The sequence below is a fragment of the Diceros bicornis genome, chromosome 20, assembly GCF_020826845.1.
Source record: "Diceros bicornis minor isolate mBicDic1 chromosome 20, mDicBic1.mat.cur, whole genome shotgun sequence".
NCBI classification, from domain to species: domain Eukaryota; kingdom Metazoa; phylum Chordata; class Mammalia; order Perissodactyla; family Rhinocerotidae; genus Diceros; species Diceros bicornis.
The window spans coordinates 37,179,493-37,194,252 of NC_080759.1; positions in this window are offsets into that span (position 1 = coordinate 37,179,493).

Genomic DNA, 14,760 nt, shown 5'->3' on the forward strand with positions numbered 1-14,760 from the left:
TTCCTTTGGCCTGGCTGAGACTTTCTCAGTAATGTTTTGTGGTATGAGTCTCATCCTACTCAATCTTTCCTTCTGTGTCTCCTTTCACATGTGTCAGACCTACATTGCTACCTGAAAGCTCTTCTCTCCTATTTCTGTTCCCTCCTCTTTTGCCCTTCTTAGGTGATTGATACACTAAATCTCTTGAGTGTGTCTAATAAAATCTTGGCATCAATGTGTTGAAGGGCCTGAACTAACCCAGGTGGTAAGTTCACCATCACAAGTAGCAACTGTGCCGTACGCTATTATAATGAGCTTGCCCAGTCTCTGAAGTCAGCTTATAGAGGTTGGGGTAGTGAGGAGGATGGGAATGGCCTTGATGGATTTCGATTCCTCAATTTGATTTCATCAGGATTATATTTTGGGCACTGCACTTTATTTAGGAAACCAGAGCAGTATATTATCACCTCCCAGGAGGATTCTTTCTATTCAAAATAGGATTTCAAAATTTGGGATATGTTTCAGTTTCTAGGACAATTAAGTCACTCAGAATACCATGTTTGCATATTATGTCAGATGGATGAGGTGTTTCACTGTAATATTTTAAAAAATCAGTGGGTTGAGGAATGCATATGTGGATTGAGCTTATCTGTTTTCTGTATTTTTAGGTATATGTAGATGTGTGTGGTGGGAAGTTTGTGATTGGGAGCAAAGCCCAGAATATAAAAAATTAGATTATCCATTAGTACAATAATCCAAAATTCACACTTCTCTGGTAAAATCACGATAGCCTGGAGTCACAGCAGGATTTGTACATCTCTTCTGAAAAAACTAAGAGATAATCTGGCCTCTGTGATGGGAGAGTTCAGGTCACCTTGTGCCCTATTATATCCCCAGCCCTCAGTACAGTGCCTTACATATGGTAAAAGTTCAATAAATACTTGCTGGAAAAAAACGACATTATGTTCAGAATAGTTTTAATTGTGAGTAAATGGAGTCTATTCTAGTAATTCAACTATTTTTTTGTACGTAGAATAATGAACTAATCTCACAACTAGTCACAATCCTATCTATTCCTCTATGATCTTTCCCTTGACACCGAATACTTCTCAGGTGATGGGTAAATAGGGGAGTGATGATTGTATAATAAGAAAGAGGTGTTGATTCACATATGATTTTTCTCAGGCTGTTAATTTTTTTTAGGTGATTGGGGTGAGCTCTCTTACAATTAAAGAAAAGCCTTTAGCAATGTGTAAAGTCCTTATGAAAAGATCTGAAACTCGACAAAAACATCTTCTTTTAGTGCAAGCCATGCCTGCGCTCCACTACGCTAAGCTACAGTGAAATGCAAGTGCATATGAAGGGGATGTGCTAACATTTCCTCCCTTATTAAAACAGTGGATTAACAACAGGCCACAGTCTGGATAAGATTTTTGATTTTGATCAACATGTCTCTGTTAGAAGCAAATGCCGCCTAGTAAGCACATCTTAAAGGAAAATGTATAAGCGCTAGGATTCAAGTTACAAAGAGCTGTGATACCGGATGCCAATGCCAAGCATATCTTAAGCGCATTTGTATTTTTATTAGGACTGATGTTGTTTTTGTTAGTTCTGTGCATACAGTAGGTTTTGAGTGCTCTGCTCCAACTCTATTTTTTTTCCCAGAGCCAATGTTATTTTCACCATGTGAATTACAGAAAGCATGTTATTTTCCCTCCCAGAAACACGTATAGCGTGTAAGCAGAAATGCCTGTATTTAAAAGAAAAGCAATATTGTAACTTGGTTAGGAATTCAGCTCTAGAGTCAAATTGCTTGGATTTAGGTTACAGCTTCACCATTTCCAAACTGAGCATACTTGGGCACGACACTTCATATTCTGTGCCTTTGTATCCACAGTGGTAAAACGGGGATAATAATGGTATCTGCCTCATTGGGCTGTTGTGTAGCTACAGGAGTTGATGCAGTAAAGAGCTTAGAAGAGTGCCGGGCACATAGTTGGCAGTCCTCTAATGCTATTTATTATTACCAAATAAAGCAGCTCTTTCCCCAACTAAGCCACATGAGAGAGAGTTCACTCTGCATGTGGAGATATGGCATGGGTTCATACGGGACCTTAATATGGAAATCCCCTTAAGGCTTGACTCACAGTTCTTTGTAGGAATTTTAGGAGCCAGGCTTCATTTGAATTTGTATTCACTATTGCTTCATCCTGTTTTTTAGATTTCCTCTGGCTAGTGTCACTAGACTGTACTTAAATTAAATTATAACTTTAAAACTGATTTCCTCCAGTTACTTGTGCTCCATACAGTAGAGTCATCAGATGCTTACTGCTCTTATTTGACATTTTCTCTTACTCTTTTTCTTGATAAATTATGACCTGTTATGCCACTTCCCTTATATATGAAATTGATACAGTGTAATAGAAACAAGATGTAATATCAACAAAGTGATCTATCATAAACACAGCTAAAACTGCAAAACACATGTCCAAAATTAAGTGATAGAGAATTAAAGTATACTTTTTTTTCCCCTAGGAAAAGGCCAATGAAATCAAAGATTAGCACAAGGACAAAAGCCTTTTGGTACCTCCAGCAAGGTTTGTATTTCTAGGAATCTCTGGGAAAATTGGATAAGTGCTGTAGGGAGTTTGCTTTATGAGTAGGATCTCTGAATTGATGTGCCCTTTCTTAAATGTTTGGATTTCCAAACTTGCCATTCATCGTCTGGGGTTAAATAGTGCTCTCTCCCAGCTGAGTATTTTAAAATGACTTGCAAAATAGTGAAATAACTATACTATCACTGGGTTAAGCCTGATGATCAAGCTGAGTGACTGGTTGGACAAAAAGATTTCAAAGGTTCTTCGAGTCTATGAAATATTCATTAATAATAAAAGAAGGGTCCAACACCTTAAAACAAGTTGCTGTGTTCCTTTTGCTTTCCTCCATTCATGGTGGAAGGGAAATACGAGAAAAACAGGTGCTTTTGCAGAAAAAGACTATATGGAGACCAGAATTGCCTGTTTTCAAATTCTCTCTAGGACTGGGAGGGGCTACTCTAATATAACTACACGTGAATAAATTATGATAAGGGGAAAAAGTAAATTATGTATTAAACACCTATGTCAGGGTCTGAGATTGATATTTATTATTTCATTTAATTCTCCCTCCCAAATTTGAATTAGACATTATTATTTTTATTTTATAGCTAAAGGATCAGGTTCAGAGCATCTGAGCAATGAATAAAGTCACTCAAAGTCTATATTCTTTCCACTACATCAAGCCTTGCCTTAGGATCTTCCTTCTCCTGTTCCCCCTCCCACAGCCCCCTCCTTGTTGACATTACTAGTCTCAGACTACTTGGACTGTACTCTCTCTTCCTATTAATTCTCTCATCTTTATCCTGTACAAGTCAGAATTTTAAGGAAGTGTTCTGGGATCAGAAGTCACCAGAACAGATCAATTGGTTGTCTAGAGGAGACCACAGGTTGCTTCCGCCTTGACGAGTTCACTGTACTCCGCAATCTAACACTTGATCTTGGAGGTTCAGAAACCTGGTTTTCGGGAATAAGGAAAGTAACTCTGTTTCTCATGCTGGACACAAGTTAACTAAATTCATAGATGTTGGTATATAAAACCAGGATACCGAAAGATTTAATTTACTATAAGAGTTGAACCAGTCAACTGAGCACTCACATCAAGTGGTCAATATTTTCATTCTTTGTAGACATATGTCTTAAGAACCCACATTATCATCACAAAATTGCTGGTGATTACTGAGTCGTTCAAACAGAAAGAATTAATAATTCTAGTGAGTGTTGATGGCATCTGGTAAATTAGCATAGAATATCCATATCCAAAATATACACATGATACACTGATGAATCAAGTCAAGTCCTTGGGCGTTGAAGAATTTGGGTGGGCACTGTCAAGGCTGTTGGGTTTTATTTATTTACTTTTACTTTATCTCATAAGTACTTAGTTTTCTAACAGTTCACCCGCCAATTGACTCATTACTCAAATCTTGCTGATTCCAGGGAGAACTTCTAGAACTTAATGTGACTTTACATACATGTACTTCAATCCATTCTGTGTTGATTTTTTTTGGTTAAACCTTCAGGTAGCCATCGTATTTTTCTTATTTGAAAATAAATTTTGGGTTGGATGGAGGAAATCCCTCTATACATCTCAAAGCCACAGTTACCAGATTACTTTTAAAGAAAATGGAATTTATGGCTTTGAACAGAGATGTGTGAAAGATTACATTCTTGGAAATGATATCCAATTAAGATTTAGTGAGGTATTAATAATGGGGCACTATATTATATTTTGCTTCAAGATTTTGCCTTTTATGATGAGAACTCTTATATACGCAGGTGCATATTCTCAGAATATGCACCTTCTCATTCTTCAAATGAGAAGAAAACATAGTCAACGGCTGCCTCCAGGATGAGATTCAGAAAGCCTTGGGAAAGCCTTACAGACCTCAGATATTTTTCTCACCATCTGTCTGTTATTCAACCTTTGAGACTAATTTCTCTCTGTCTTAAAATTTTTTTAAAAAGCGTCTTCTTAGAATGCAGGTGTACCAGGGACATTTAATGCATTAGGCCAATGTTTATCAAATGGATATCATTAAACAAGATGCAGATATAAATTCAACATCTGGGAATTCTCCAGAAGAATTTAATTTTAATAATGTAATTATAATTTTGCATGTTCTGGATTATCTGAATGACTACTTTATAAATGAGTATTCCCTTCTAATTTAAAGGCTAAATTTATGTTTTGGTTTTTTTGGTATCACTATTATTGCTTTGTCACTTGCTCATTAATAATGAGATCCTTCAAAAAAAAAAAGGCAAAATATTATTAGCTCACTCTACAAATAAGGTTTCTTAAAAATTTAAAGTGGGCAAAAGGGTGGAAGAATTGAGTTCTAGCAAAGGGTGATGGAGACAGATTGCACCTGAATAAACATTATCTGGATGACTACTGATTTGAGGCAAATGGATGTTTAAATTCTGCCCATGGGGTGTTCAGGTTGAAATCATGCTTCCTTACATCAATTATTTCCTGTATTTGAATTAAAGAAGACGATTTTTGTCCATTAACTGTCCTTTACAGGAAAATATCAAATGGCTCTGATTTCCAGTAGTGAAAAATAGGATGCATTCCCCTATTGCAAGAGATTGAAATTGTTTGGAGTAAGTTTTCCTCACAGAATCACATATTAGCTTACTTTTTTTGTTTTGGTTTTTTTTTTAGGAGTTTCTGGGTTGATTGCTTACATACAGACTAGGTTTAGAAAATTCTTAGATATTGATTTAAGAGTCTCAAGGTATATAGATCCAAGAAATATGTTTTCCTTTCTCCTTAAATGGATATACACCACTGAGCTTAATCTATCCTCCTGAGTTTAGGATATCATTTGAATTTCAGGAAAAAAAAAATGGCTAAAGGCTCTGAGGATTCAAGTAGTTGTCACCTTCAATAAGGCCTATTAGTTAGTATAATAAATCTGTTACTAGAAACCAGAAACAACAGTCTCTGATGAAGGGACCATGTGAACGGACCCAAAGTTCTGATGGAAAGAGCTCTAGCTGTTACTGTGCTGTGGATATATCTATATCTAACTATCCTCAAAGTGGCTGGGGTAGGCAACTCATGGTATAGATTTTGGAGAAATGTTTCCTGAGAAAATTGTGGGAGTATTCCACTACTTACTACACAGTGCAACTCTTTTGCTTCTGCTCCCTTTTAAATTTACAATTTTTCCTTTGATTTTCTTTTCCTTCTTTTTGATTCTTTCTAAGACCTAATATTTTTCTTACATCTTATTACATTTCCCTTTTTTCTTCTTCTTTCTTCATGCCCTGGGAAAGTAAGGAGAGAAGGGAAAGAATTTTCACTGACGCTGGTATTTATATGTATGAAAATTCATGAATCCACAAACCCTAAAAAATAGGTAAACTGAGGCCCTGAGTGTGTAAATAACAGCCTTAAGGCAACTGATAAATTATAGAGCCAGTTTTCAGTTTGTGTGTTAGACAGAAGTATTCCATATTTAGACTATTATTTATCTCACTACATAATCTCTTTCTAGGTATAATATAGATATCGTCTCTCCATCTATCTGTATATGTCTATGGTGGCGATGAAGAAATATAGATTTCATTTCATTCTTTCCAGGACCTCTTCCCCCACCCCAAAGAAAAGCAGAATAATGTAAGGCAAATATCTGGGCTCCAAATATTTGTTGAATAGAAAACATATCTGAAGGAAATCATACATACGATTTCCTTCATTAAGTAGTAGATAATAACAACAATAAACAAACACATAGAGACAGAGATTGGATTGGTGGTTACCAGAGCAGAAGGGGGGAGGGAGGAGAGCGAAAGGGATAATTTGGCACCTGTGTGTGGTAATGGGTTGTAATTAGTATTTGGGTGGTGAATATGATGTAATCTATGCAGAAATAGAAGTATAATGTTGTATACCTGAAATTTATACAATGTTATAAACCAATGTTACTGCAATAAACAAAAAATTTAAAGAAAAATAAATATAAATAGAAAATAAAATAAAATAAAATTGATTGTAAACAAACACAAAAAAAGAAAACATATCTGAAAAGCTCACTATTAGAATATTTCTATTCTATTTTGTTCTTAGGTATATAGAGTGTGCAATATTCATGGCCACAGACACAAGATACAATACAATACAATAAAAGCACCTAAATTTAATTTACTTTCCTTTTTCCAGCGAATGCTCTAAATCCCAAATCTAAAGCTCAAAGACATACAGAAATTTGCACATGGTATCAATATCAGATAGTCTACAATGATATCAGAATTTATATTCTTCAAGAATAGAATTAACATTATCTTTTCAGTAAAAAGGGTAATGAGAGATTCAAAAATTAAGTTAACTTAGACATAAGAATTACAAACTGAGTGTATTTATCTTTAGAGGTAATCATTCGTTGCATGTGCCAGAGATCTATAAAAGATTGGGCTCAGAACTTACTACAGGGACTTTATCCTTTCCTGTACAAATTGCTCCGTTCCACCAAAGCAAACACACTATTCCCCACTGAGGACTAAATAAATGACAAGCTTGAAGTGGTGAAAAATAAATTCCTTCTCTGAGTTACTTGAGTAAAAAGCTGTCTGAACAAAAATCGCACATTTCTCTCCACATAATGGAAACTTACCACTTTTTACAACACTGTACTTATTTGAGAAGAAGCTTGGGAAATTCATTATAAAGAGAAGGATATTTGGGATATTAGTTCTACCATACCCACAAAGAATGGGGAAGAATATTGGGAATAAGGATTGTTTGGCCTATTCAACTCCCCAAACTTTTATGTATGTTATTATAATCCATATACTATTCATACGTGCAAACATTTTCTGATAACCAGGGAGCAATTTATTTATGCACTGTATTTTCACTGCATGCCTATAAGAATGCAAAAATGTACACATTGATCTACATAATCATATACATATATTAAGTGAAACTTCCTGCAACAGTGTGAATCCGATCATTGAAAAATAGCAAAATTGCAGTTAATGGCTTATTTGCTGAAAGTGGGTATTTTAATTATTCTAGCTAGTTAGAATTCATGAATAACTTATTAGTCTCTCATATTCTGTTTTTCTTTTTTTTTTCTATTCATAATCCTGGTGAGTCTCTGATATTTAGATCATAGTCTTCAATGCTTCTTTATTTGAGTTCTTACTAGTGAGGTCTGAGAAATGATATGGCCAGCCAGAGTAGATGGAGTTGTTACAGCTCACCGTGAGATTGTATAATCCATTTATTAAGGAAAAATGTACCAAAAAATGTAATACGGTATTCTGGAAGCAAGATTTTTCTCCAATGTAGATGACATGAAAAGATGCTGAATTATAGGAAAACCATATGTGTAATATATACAATATTTATATGTGTTTCACATTTGTATATATTTCACATCTTTTTGTTTCTAGGCTCTAAAGGAAAGACCATTGACTAGGAATCATGGATTTAGCTTTGAACTTATGCATATTTTTCTTGACTACATTTCTTCACCCTGCTATAGCTCCTTGATGGTTGCCACCAAACTCCCCACCGCCATCTCCCTTGCCACCATCTTGCTTGCTCATCCTTCCTCTAATGTGCCCAGCTTCTTTCATTCTTGGAATATATCCAGATTGCTCTGCCTCACTACCTTTGCTCATTAGTTCCCTTCTTTGCATTTTATCTAATCGTCTCCCAATCATTCTTCAGGTCTTAATTAATAATCACTTTCTCAAATCGGCCTTTTCCAAGCCCACCATATATTTGGGACTCCTGTATAACATTCTCATAGAATCGTATATATTACTATTAGCACATATCACTATTTATAAATGTAAATTTATTTTCGTGATTGTTTCCTTGTTGTCTGGATAGTGTAAGTTATATGTCTCATTAAAGCAGAGAGTTTGTCTAGCACATTGTAGATGCTCAGTAAATAATCGTGAAACTAATAGATGAATAAATTAGTAAGAAGAGTTGGGGTAGGATGAATGACTTACAAGATCTCACCCGTCTCAAGCAGTCTATGATACTAGAGTAAATTCATTGTTTCATTTCCATTCAAAGCCAGTCCTAAAATAGATTTTATTATAAACCATGCTTTACAAGCACAGTCAGGAATTGCAAGAAAGTCTCCTAAAACACTCTGAGTTTTGAATTTTTATTCAGTCATTCATACCAAGGTGTTAATCACTAAAACACAAGTCTGATCCCATACTTTCTTACTGAAACCCTGACCTAGCTCTTCACTGTATATAAGACAAAGTCCAAACACCTTGGGACGACATTCAAAGTCCTCAAAATCTGCCTGTTCTTCCAGACTACAGCTAGGACAAGAGTCCTGCATTTGACATTTAAGGCCTATGTATAGTCCCCAAAATTCATGGTGCTTTTTAATATTTTTTTTTCTTTTCATTTAGTGCCATGCCTTTGCACCTGCTGTGTCCACTTTCTAGAAAACTTCTCTCCCTTTTAAACTTTTGTTCACTAGGAAAATTCCAACTCAACTTCCAAGATTTGGCTGAAATTTTGAATGCTTAGTCATTTTTTTTATCTTTCCAGAAAGACCAAAGAACTTTATTCCCTGCATGCCTCTATTATAGCACTTACATTTCTGTGATCATTTACCTACAGAACCATTTCCCCTTAACATTGTCAATCCTGAAGAACAGGGGTTGCATTATTATCTGTGTCCCCTTGGTCCCAAGCACAGTGCCTGGCACATTTTAGCCAATTTATGAATGTGGAATGAATGAATGAAGGTGAGACCCAAATTATTATGTTGAACACTTAGCCCATGTTTTCCAGCGTTTCAGGTGTGAGTGAGAGAAGTTGGTCTCTAGCCTCCCAATTTTATTCTAATGTTCCAAAGTTCATTAATAATGAATCATTTTATGAACTTGTTTTTATAAAGTTAATATCCACAAATCAATATTTTTGACAATTTTATTTATAAATGTTTTATTTTTTTCCTCTGAACATTTACGTTTTTGCATTTTTCCTAAATTAATTCATTTAATTTAGAGTGAATTATTTATGCAGAAATAGTATTCCCTAGATTTTGGTGGTCATGATTCTGAATATATCAGCTTCTTGTAAGGTTTTAAAATCAGAGAATTATTTTTCAACCTTTTGTTCAGTTTCGCATTCATTATCACTTTAAATCTTTATCTTCCATATTTATTATCTGGTCTTCATTATCTACCGATTTTTTTTTCTATGAATAAAAATGCATGATCAATCCTCAGCTCCTTTCAATGGAACATTCATTTTATTTTTTGGAGTAATAATAAATTTTGTTGATGTTTTCCAAGATGTTGGAAATAAAATCAAACATTTTTACTTCTGATTATAATGAAAAGAAATTCTGCATCACATCGTGGTGTGGTACTCATTGGTATGTTTCCTCTTCTCTTTCTGATCTATGAGAACTCAATGCCAAATCTCTGACCCCTCATGACCCTCTAGTGGGTCATCGAGCACAAACCAGCCCATTTCAGGTGTAGGTGCTCAGAGTTGGGCATTTCCAGTTGTGTTACCTTTCATTGTCATTTATTCAGTATTCAATACCTGACACTCATCTGGTGACGAACTAGAAAAATTCAACCAACGTTTCCTTTTAAATAAGAATAATGAAATATCAAAGACTTCAAATGCAAAGAACAAAACTCATCTTTCAGGTTTGTACTTGTAAAAGAAATGGAAGCTCTAACTAAGACAGAGAAAAAAGGACAGATTTGTAGATACGTGTTTTAGAACCACCCTATGTTAATAAAACACAACTTTAAAAGGAAGAAAAAAATCTTTCCCAATACTTTAAGAGTCTTATTCTAATTATTTCCATTGGCTGAAGAGCCAAGTGCTAATATGCCCTTGCTCCAGTCTGGCCTCTAAATTATTTCAGAATGAGCAGCGGATCGAGCCTCCCTGAGGCTGTGAAACAGCAGGTGGCCTGTCAGCTGCAGCTTGGGCATCTTAGAAATGGCTCAATTGCTCCCCATAGGCTGCCATTCCATCTTGCTGAGAGTCAGACCACCTTGAAAGAATGCTCCAGCAGCAAGATTTTTATTGATAAAAACATTGCAAACTGACAAGAGAAGATGTTTGATAACCGGGAAGACTCGTTCCCTAATTTCAGGTCTAAGCAACAGGACAGGTGCTATGAGTGTGTCGGGTCTTTTATAGGATGAGGGATCAGAAGGATGATGTGAGAGGCTGTCTCTCTAGTGAGAATTCTACCCCTAGAGATAACTCACAGCCTTTTAAAACAAGAAGGACATGATAGTTCAAGAATATCTTTACTCTCTCCAAATGGTACCAAGTATATGACTACCACAGTTTATACAAGCATCCACACACAATTTAAGTGTGCAGAAAAATATTTGCAGGGATACTAATACTATTAATTACTTGTTTATGGCAAAAATATCTGGGAAGGGGAGATAGAATTGAGGAGAGATCTGGAGGAGGAATGAAGATGGATTTTTGCTTTATATATTTTACATTTTTAAAAATATTCTGTTGTAACAAAAATACTATCTCTGTTTTTAAAAAAATATTTTCCTAAATACAAATGCCTTTTTTTTTGTAAATACTAGCCTATGTGAGTTTCTCTAACCTTAATAATAATTTAACTTTACCAGCTTTCAATGATTAATATTTTAAAAAGATATTAAAATCTTTAGCATACAATTTAATTGCCCTTCACCATTAGTAGGGCAAGGCAAATTATTGACCAACTGGAGGAAATCATATTTAGGGGACAGCAGAAGGTCTTCAACTAACCTACCAGTGGTCATTGTCATCATCATCATCATTATCATCATCATCAACATCATCAAGCAGCAGTTTTTAAACAGTCCATCTGAGCATGGCATGGCACAGCACTCTACAAGGTTAATGACACAGAGTGTCAAGGACTGCCATTTCAATGTTCCCATTCATACCAGAGACTAAACATCAACAGCAATATACACATACAAATATAAACAACTCTACCACTGTGCAAACACTGGCATAAAATGTTTTGGGATGATATTGGTGAGTCCTAGTTGCGGAAACCAAAATTCCACACAGGATATTCTTTTACATTTTCCTTCTTTAAGCAGAAGGACTTTATCGAGTAGTTGTTTGAGAAAATATTTTGTAATACTATGGTTCTGACCTATAGTCTTTGGACACAAATTTTTCTCTGCAGTACTGGCATTATCCTAGAACAGTTACTTGCAAACAACAAAAGTATAATAATTCTTAGTAAGCACTTTTTTGCTGCCGACCAGGATAGGGTGTGTTGTTGTAGTTATTTTTACTAGAATATTTCTCTTTGTTAGCTAAGGGTGAATTTTTCTTCACTGAATTTTTCACTATTGACATGACATGAGTTTCGGGAGCATCAAAGAATACAAATCTTTCTTCCTGCTGTTGATCCTAACAATTATCTTTATATTTCATAATTATTTTAGAAGTTTATTTTATTTTGTCTTCATACTTTTCAAGAAAAATCAAAAATAAATTTAAATTTTTATACAGTAGGACTCACCTTATAAAAAGCATCCTTTTTGCTATTGGTGTTCATGGGCTCCAATAAAATCTCCTTGAAAATGATATAAGTTGATCCTTCTGAAAATTACTACAGTTGTTTCTTTTTTTGTGTGTGTGTGTGAGGAAGATCAGCCCTGAGCTAACATCCGTGCTAATCCTCCTCTCTTTTTTTTTTTTTTGCTGAGGAAGACCGGCTCTGAGCTAACATCTATTGCCAATCTTCCTCTTTTTTTCTCCCCAAAGCCCCAGTAGATAGCCGTATGTCATAGTTGCACATTCTTCTAGTTGCTGTATGTGGGACGTGGCCTCAGCATGGCCAGAGAAGCGGTGCGTCTGTGCGCGCCCGGGATCCGAACCCGGGCTGCCAGTAGCAGATCGCTGGCACTTAACTGCTAAGCCACAGGGCCAGCCCTGTTGTTTCTTTTTATTAAGCTCCTTTACTTCTTTTTGAGGGCTCGTGGATGAATAACATATGAAGAAGAATCTCTTGCTGAGATATTTGAGAAGGTGAGGTAGAAATTGATGTCATGCCTGTGAGAGCTTGTCTTCAACAGATACAATGGAGGAAAAAGTTTAGGATTTCAGAATCTCTTTCATTTTATTTTAATTTAATTTTCTTAGAGCTGGTTTAGGTTCCCAGCAAAATTGAGAGGAAGGTACAGAGATTTCTCCTATACTCACTACCTTTGCATATGCATAGCCTCCACCATTACCAACATCCCCAACTAGAGTGCTACATTTTTTGCAATTGATGAACCTGTGTTGACACATCATAATCACCCAAAGTCCATAGTCTATCTCAGGGTTCACCCTTGGTGTTGTACGTTCTATGGATTTGGATAAATGTATGATGACATATACATTAGAGTATCCACCATCCACCATTATAGTATCATATAGTATTTTCACTGCTCTAAAAATCCTCTGTGCTCTACATATTCATCCCTCTCCCCCTTAACCCCTGGCAATCACTGATCTTTTCACTGTCTCCATAATTTTGCCTTTTCCAGAATGTCATACAGCTGGAATCATACAGTATGCAGGCTTTTCAGATTGGCATTTTTCATTTAGTGTTATCATTTAAATTTCCTCCATGTATTTTCGTGAGTTGATAGCTCATTTCCTTTTAGTGTTGAATAATACTCCATTGAAAGATGTACCACTGTTGATTTATCCATTCACCTACAGAGGGACATCTTGGTTGCTTCCAAGTTTTGGAAATTATGAATAAAGCTACTATAAACATCTGTGTGCAGGTTTTTGTGTGGATATGAGTTTTCAGCTCCTTTGGGTAAATACCAAGGAATGTTTATAATCATTTTTGAAAAGGAAGGCAGGGACTCAAATTGTGGTTCTTGGCATGGATATCCATTGCTCTGTTATTTAAAGATCCTAGTAGATGATGCTATTAGCTATGCAGTCTCCACACTAAGCCTTTTTCTCATTTGAATAACGTTTTCTTTAGCAGAAGGACTAATGAGAAATAAGGTTTCAAGGACTTTATTCTACAAGTAGACGGTAATTACGATGAGAATAAAGATTTTCAAAATTTTGAGTATAATCTAATGTTATGGAGTCTCAATATACGTTTGTCAATGATGATGTTGCAGTATTAATTAGCTTCACAAAAACACTTCACCTGGAAGTATTATTGAGAGGTAGCTTTGGTTGTCATAAAAATATCACCGAATTTCTGAGGGGACATCTTGAATTTGTGGCAGGCTGTGTTAGATTTGATTGTATTTTACTAATTCATTTTTTATTAAAATCAAGTGAAATGGGTTGTGCAGTAATTCAGAGTGATTATATACATATTTCTTAGCTTAGATATAAATGCAACAAAAAACAAGAGCAACTCTTGCTCTGCTATACTTCAAATGCTGGGTGAACCTCTTATGACTCAATATGCTATTGGTATCATTGAAAAGATCCTGAGTCAGTCATCTAGAAATGCTCCCACACAAAGACTCACAAGAGATTACAGATCATTTTTCAGACTAGAGACAGTCAAATAGACTTAGGCCTGAAGAAAATGTGGTTATATAAGGAATCTAAAAGCAGTAAAAAATTTCCATTAACTACACAGAAGAGAAAACCATTATCATTCTGCCGTGTCAGCAGTGTAATATAAAACAATGTTCTGATAAAAGATGAAAACAAATCTATAAATCCAGTCTATGCTTGAGGAGAACGTAGTCACAGTAGCATTAAATGTGACTTCAAATCCAATGCAGACAACCTGAAGACCTTCTCAGGGATGGTCAACCTCAGAACGATTGTGAAACTCAGAAACTTGGCCCCACAACAAAATTTGCCCGTATTTTCTTGAGAGGTTTTATTAATTTCACATGTAAATCTCATTTAATGTCTAGACAGCAGCAATAACATTCAGAATTTTGGCTCGTCCATCAGCATTGGTGGAAAATAATGAAGTTGAAACAAAATGTATCAATTTAGCATCTATTTTGTGCCCTAGATTGTGCTAGGCATTTTGGGAAAAATCAAAGCTATGGCAAAAAAAGGAAGAACAAATGAAATTTTCTGAGAGGTGACATTTGCATGCGTAACAGAAATAGTGAACCATATAAGACAATGTATAGTCAAATTTAATATTTTCTGAACAGAATGTGAAGTGTTAAAGAAACTCACAAGAAGGGACTCCAACAT